This window comes from Syngnathus acus, unplaced genomic scaffold, assembly GCF_901709675.1.
Source record: "Syngnathus acus unplaced genomic scaffold, fSynAcu1.2, whole genome shotgun sequence".
Classification (NCBI taxonomy): domain Eukaryota; kingdom Metazoa; phylum Chordata; class Actinopteri; order Syngnathiformes; family Syngnathidae; genus Syngnathus; species Syngnathus acus.
The window spans coordinates 264,796-272,465 of record NW_023590223.1 but is presented as its reverse complement, the minus strand read 5'-3'; positions in this window follow the sequence as shown (position 1 = coordinate 272,465).

Sequence of the window (7,670 nt, the reverse complement as noted above, 5' to 3'; positions counted from 1 at the left end):
GCACCACTCACCCTACAAGACTGTATCGACTGTAAACTTGTTTGAAAAACTGTCATTGTCCAAAGGAAGGCTGTTTAGCAACAGTGACCAGCGGACAAATTCAACAAGGTAATTTGATTATACCATAATCCGGATTTGAATCGAACACAACCATTAGCCACTACACGATCATGGCCTGTATGCAGTAGCGTTAAAAAGTAGTGCGTATTGGCCATGATCGTATAGTGCAGTGGTTCCCAAACTTTTGCAGGGTGGCGCCCCCTTTGGCTCCCCAGTGAGTTCCTAGCGCCCCCCCCCCCAAAGCACATATGGAAACAAACACCTCTTTCTTGATATTTGGTTTGCTGCAATTTGAAAAGAGAAAGGTTAAACACAAATGTGTATTTCACAAATAAAACCCAATTTAGTATTTAGTAAACCAATTTATTTTTTAGCAGTTTTAACTGTTTCAGCAACATAGAATCGTAAATAAACATTCCACCAGTAACCTTCATTCTCTCACACGTAATATTAATGGGATGGATGTGCTTGGTGCAGGGACATAAGCTTCTCAACATCAGGCTGGAACTCACTAAGAAGAAGTCGTAGATCCCCGCGGTCAGTAATTTTCAGTCGGTTTCTTTGCTTGGAAAGAAGCAAGGTGACTGCACTGAAGCCCCGTTCTACTAAATATGATGTTGGGAAGGCAATGAAGTACATCTTGACCTTGTTCCACAGCACTTGATAGCAGTCAGAGATTTTTTATAAATAAATAATACATTTATATAAATAAATAAATAATACATTTATATAAATAAATAAATAATACATTTATAATATCATTACCATTACGTTGAATTAGTGGGAGCACTGAGTTTGTTTCTCAGAAACGAGCCGGTCCCATCTAGACGTAATCGGAGACAATGACACCCGAAGTGATTTAAGGTTTGTCTTTTATTGCAGGATGCTTGGTCTCCATGTGTTGAAGTAGTTTTGAATGCTTCACTGCCTGGTTAGTTAGCCTGTCGCCACATATTAGCTTTGCGGGCTCGACTGGGGAAACATGTCACGTGACCGGGACGAGTGTCTTGACCTGAATTAATTGATCGTCGATAAAAAAAAAAATTCTGTGCGGCTTGGCGGCCCGGTACCAAGTGACCCACGGACCGGTACCGGTCCGCGGCCCGGTGGTTGGGGACCACTGCCCTAACCAGCTCAACACAACACAACACAACACAATACAACACGGCGCGTTCTGGCGAGTCCCCAATTTCATGTTGACTTGAACTCAAGATGATGTTGACCGCCAGAATGCGGTTTTTATTATAAGATAAAATTCTGAACATTACAAGCTTGAAATTACAAACCTGAGCTTTTGCTTTTGTAGTCTATGCTGTCGGATCTGACTGGGCCAGAGCGGCGTGTTGTGTACAAATTGACTGCCGCCCCCCTACCGCCCCCCTACCGCCCCTTTCTTCCTCACCGCCCCCCCAGATCTTTCCACCGCCCACTTTGGGAACCACTGAGTTAGATGAAGTGGCTGGGGAGAGGGAAGTCTGGGAGTCCCTCCTGAAGCTGCTGCCCCCGCGACCCGACCCCGGATAAGCGGAAGAAGATGGATGGATGGATGGACTTCTTGACAGATTAAGTGTATATATAACTACCGTATTTTTCGAACTAAAAGTCGCTCCGGAATATACGGCGCATTAGCCATAAAATGCACAATAAAGTGAGAAAAAATATATATATGTCACTCCGGAGTATAAGTCGCATTTTGGGGAAATTTATCCGAAAAATCCAACACCAAGAACAGACATGAACGAGCAACAACAGGCTAAACGATAGGTATACTAATGTGACATAAACACAAATGAAGAGCTGAGGACGGGCCTGATGTAACATTCAGAGTTATTCAAAAAACTATTACATAAATAACACGTTTATCAAACTATCTGTGTCACTCCAATTCATTAAGTCCATCGATTGTCCTTTATGGAAACGATGCCACGTATGTGCCGCGCCGCTGACGTCTAAATATTCAAAATATTCCACAGACCCATAAAACGATATATAAAGTATATATGTGTGTCTGACTTCATAAGTGTGTCTGACTTCATAAGGTGTGTCTGACTTCATAAGTGTGTCTGACTTCATAACACCAAGTCGGGTTGTTGTGATGCGTCTAGTGTGTTGGTGGAGTGCCCAGTGCATGTCACTTCTCATTGTCAACCCTCACCGCTGGCTAGCAGTATGCGAACGGGAGAGCCGAGTGCGTAAGTCTCTCCCTGCCAGTACATAGCCTCTCTAACAGCAAGCCCTATGTAGTGCCTCCACGCGGCGACACATGGTAACCGGGTGGGTACAACACGGACCCAGGCTAAACTACAAGGGACTCAGAGGAGGTTTGGCCCCTAGACGTGCGGCACGCAGGCCCACCGGTGTGTGGACACGCCCTGGTGCCCACGAACCAGCCCCCAACTATGGGTTAAATAGTACCACTGCCCAGTGGGCTCCTCGGGAGAGGAATGGGCTAAGGGAGTCAACCCCTACAGAAAATCAATTTCCCCTTGGGTTGGTGTCAGGAAGGGCATCCGGCTGTAAAATGTTTTGCTCCAAAAATTCTCAGTATGGCTAGACAAACCTTGAGCCTTAAGTACTCCGTGGGCATTTTCATCAGCCTACGACAAAAAGAATGATGGAAAAGGAGGCCAAACCGCAGGTAGATTATACGACGGCCCTCAGCCCGATGGACTGCGGGGAGGCCTGAACCGGAACAGAGAGGGGCAGGAGGCACGTGTTAGGGTGGCTACATGGAACATCGGCAGCATGTCACACCGATCGGGGGAGGTGGTTGAGGCTCTACACAGAAGAAGCGTGGATGTCTGCTGTGTCCAGGAGTCGAGATGGAAGGGTGGAAGTGCAAGGATGCTGGATGCAATCGGCAGAAGGTAGTTCTTCTGGCAAGGCTGCAACGAAGGGACTGGTGGTGTTGGAGTACTTATTGCTGAAAAGTGGATAGATCAAGTGCTAAGCATTAGCAGGGTAAATGAGCGGATCATCGTTGTGAAGTTGATCGTTGGGAAGCGACTGACAAACGTAATTTCAATCTATGACCCTCAAGTTGGCAGAAGTCAGGACGAGAAGGATGCGTTCTGGGACAAGGCCATCATGGTGCTGTCAGGGATCCCCCAGAATGAGGTTATAATTCTGGGAGGTGATCTGAATGGACACGTGGGGAGGGAGTCAGATGGCTTTGAGGAGGTACATGGGGGACAGGGGTACAGCATGCGGAACGCAGAGGGAGAGAGGATCCTGGAGTTCGGCGACGCACTGGAGCTGGTGCTGTGCAACACGCTTTTCAAGAAGGACAAAGCCAAATTAGTAACATACAATTCGGGTGGCTGCAAGAGCACAATAGATTATATCATTGTAAGGATGTGGATTAGTGGTTAGGGATGGAGCACTATGGACGAGTCCGGTCAGAGAATCTTGCATCAACTTTATTCTCAACAGCAGTGAGTATATAGGTTTCCAGGAGTGTATGTTAGTGGGTTTGAGTGTGTACTTGTGTGTGTGTGTGTGTATGTGTGTGTGTGTGTGTGTGTGTGTGTGTGTGTGTGTGTGTGGTCTATACAGAAGGAAAACAAAGAGAAATAATGTAATCAGATTATGACAGTCAGATTACATCATCTAATAAACATATGCATAAACAGCCATGTAGGGCATCTCAACCACAACAGCACAATGCAAGCAACAACAACTGATATACAGGGCAACAAACTTTACCACTGCTACCACCCTTAATGTACATTCAATAAGTGCGTTGCTGCCGCTTTAAGACGTGCACTGCTGGCCGACGGCACTCGGTGTCGGTAATAACAACGTATAGTACACAACTGAACTAAACACAGTAATACATTTCTAACGCTATAGGCACACGTTTGACAAACATATGACGATAGTACGCAGACAACATGGCGGCACCCCGTGCGAAGCCACTAACCACGCACTTATCCCATACAAGTTATATCCGCTCGTACCAGCAACAGGAAGTAAACAAAGATATGTTCGCTCCCCCAAGTGTACAGGCCAGCCTGCATAACTCACCTGGGGTTTCATAAACGCACACAAATGTCACGGGAAAAAGGGGTTTCGTAAATCCGTTTTCCTCCCTAAGCGCGAGACCAACAAAGGAGCGCGCAGCGTTCTCATAAGCGTCCCGCTTTCTGAGGAGGCATTCAAGTGCACCTCGGAAAAGTCGGTGTCGGATCAATAGACTTTCGGACAAAGCCGCCCCCAACTGTCCACGTGGCAGTTGAATGAATGGGAGAAAGTCTATTTGGTTGTCCCTTCTTCGTCCTTGTCGTCAACAGCTGGAAGAAGAATGAGTCTGGCGACAGGACGAACATAGATGCGGTCTTTTACCTGAACCGTGGCAGTCCGAATGCGTCCATCTGCTCCTGAATGCGTCAGGGTAATCCGGCCTACGGGCCATGATGCGCGGGGGAGTTGAGGATCCACGATTAGGACAACGTCGCCTATGGAGAGTGCCTTACCATCTTTCCTCCACTTACTACGCTCTTGGAGCCCTGGAAGGTAGTGACTGATGAAGGATGCCCAGAAACGATCGGCGATGAATTGACTGTGCCTCCATCGTCTCCTTCCTAGGTCACTGGGGTCATAGACAGCTTGAGGAAGGGATGAATCGTGACGACCCATAAGGAGGAGGTTAGGTGTGACTGGGTCAGGATCCGAGGCATCTGATGACAAATAGCCGAGTGGTTTTGCATTTAATATCCCTTCAACTTCCACTAGAGTTGTCATAAGGACAGATTCAGGAACAGTCTGGTCTCTAAGGACAACACGGAGCGCAGACTTGATTGATCTCACTTCCCTCTCCCATGTGCCACCAAAGTGCGGCGCACTAGGAGGATTGAATCGGAAGGATATTTGCTGTTCAGCAAGTTGGTCTTTCAACTCAGGTGCCATGGCAACGACGGCTTCACGCAACTCCCCCTCACCACCGACAAAGTTGGTGCCATTGTCCATGAGAAGCTCAAATGGTCTCCCACGTCGAGAAATGAATCTTCTCAAAGACAACAGGAAAGCGTCCGTGTCCAGGCTCTCCAACAGATCCAGGTGTACCGAGCGAGTTGTCATGCACTTATACACTATACCCCACCTTTTCTCAGTGCGGCGACCGATCCTCACTTGAAAAGGTCCAAAGCAGTCAACTCCTGTTGAATAGAATGGTGGCTTATAGAGTCGTAGTCGAGCTGGTGGGTAATCAGCCATCTTCGGTACATCCGGTTTTGCTCTCCATCGTCGACACTCCAGGCATGTATATTGATGCTTTCTAATGGCCTCTCGACCACAAATTATCCAGAACCGGCGTCTGAGCTCAGCAAGCACGCGTTCTGGTCCCGGGTGTAGTAGAGAATCATCAGCATTCTTAATGATGAGCTTAGTCACATGATGACTTGGGTCCATGATAACTGGGTGGATGGTATCCAGGTCTAGTCCTTCAGCATACCTCAATCTACCACCGACTCTCAGCAGCTCTGTGGTTTTGTCGTATTCTGGTGACAGGGATATAAGACGACTGTTTAACGGAAGCGCACGTCCAACTTTGAGGGCTCTCAATTCATCAGCAAAGCAGTCTTCTTGGGCCTTTTGAAGCATATCCAAGATGGCGGCGCCCCAGTTGGCCGCGGCCGCTACGGGTCTCAGCAATCGACGAGTATTTTCACAAAATATGTCGCCTAGGACACTACAAACAACACAAAGTTTAGTTTATCCATCCAGTAGATTAGTGTATGATCGCCAGCGCCTGCTGGAGGTACGGTCATCAAGTGTTTTCGGACTCGTAGCCACAACTACCCTAGTCTGTTTGCGTAGCCTTGGAGTGCTTAGGGCGCTAGCCCCAGAAGCTCACGACGCAGCGGGCTCGCCGGGCAGCACACGCCGGAGGAGGAGTAAGCGTAGGCGGTGTGACCGGCGGCGAAAGCGCGGCTGTCGAGGTGGGCTAACGGCTAAGCTTAGAGCTAACCCCTACAAACCGCCGCTTCCATCCATCTTCCTCTCCAACGTCCGCTCACTGGATAATAAAATGGACCATCTAAAACTGGAACTCTCTTCAAAGAGGGAAGTTAGAAACTGCTGCGCTCTCATCCTGACGGAGACATGGCTGAACTCATCAATGCCGGACAACGCCGTTAGCCTGGAGGGGCTCGCTACATTCCGCGCCGACAGAAACAGCGAGCTAAGCGGTAAATCCCGAGGAGGCGGGCTGTGTGTCTACATCAACAACAACTGGTGCAAAAATGCTAGATCTGTCGCTAGCTTCTGCTCTTCGGACATCGAGCTTTTGACTGTTAACTGCAGACCCTTCTACCTGCCCAGAGAGTTTACTGTTGTTAGCATCACGGCTGTGTACGTGCCTCCTAGCGCTAACACTAAAGAGGCCATGAGGGTTCTCTATCGGACAATCAGTGAGCTGCAATCCACGCACACAGAGGGGGTTTTCATCATTGCTGGGGACTTCAACCAGGCTAGCATGAAGACTATTCTCCCTCATTTTTACCAACACGTGGATTTTCCAACTCGGGGAGAGAACACTCTGGACTTGGTTTACACCAATATAAAGGATGCATTCAGAGCAGCCCCCCGCCCCCACCTCGGCTCTTCAGACCACCTATCTGTTATGCTAATCCCTGCATACAGGCCCCTGCTGATCAGAGCAAAACCCACAGTGAAGCAGGTGAGGGTGTGGTCTGAGGGGGCCATGGAGGCACTCCAGGACTGCTTTGAGTGCTCTGACTGGGACATGTTCAAATCAGCAGCAACATATGACAATCAGATCGACATTGATGAGTACGCCATGACTGTGTCAGCCTACATCAACAAATGCTCCGAGGACGTCAGCACCACTAAGAACATCATCACCCGAGCCAACCAACGACCCTGGATGACTGAGGAGGTACGTCATACGCTACGAGCACGGAACTCAGCCTTCAAGTCTGGCGACAAGGAGGCACTGAGGACAGCCACGACGCCAATAACACCAGGAGTATGTGACAAGGCATACGGGTGATCACGGACTACAACTTACCCTCCCCCCCGGTGGGTGAGGTTGATGCTGACTTCCTAAATGGTCTAAATAACTTCTTTGGGCGTTTTGAGGCACTAAACAGCACTCCTGCAGTTAAAACTGTTCCCCACCAGGAAGAGGAGGCCCTCTGCCTTGACTCAGCCGACGTGTGGAAGACTCTGAGAAGAGTCAACCCACGTAAGGCCCCAGTCCCCGACAACATACCTGGGCGGGTGTTCAAGGAATGTGCAGGCCAGCTGGCTGGTGTCATCATAGACATTTTTAACATCTCGCTGGACCAAGCCAAAGTGCCAGTGTGCTTCAAGGCTGCCTCCATCATTCCGGTGCCGAAGAAACCTCAAATCACCTCATGGAATGACTACAGACCTGTGGCACTGACTCCCATCATGATGAAGTGCTTCGAAAGGCTGCTCAAAGATCACATCGTCTCCAGACTCCCCCCAACATTCGATCCGTTCCAGTTTGCCTACCGGCAGAACCGCTCTACTGAGGATGCCATCTCCTCCGTTCTTCACCTGAGCCTGGCTCACCTGGAGGAGAGGAACACCCACGTGCGGTTGCTGTTCCTGGACTTCAGCTC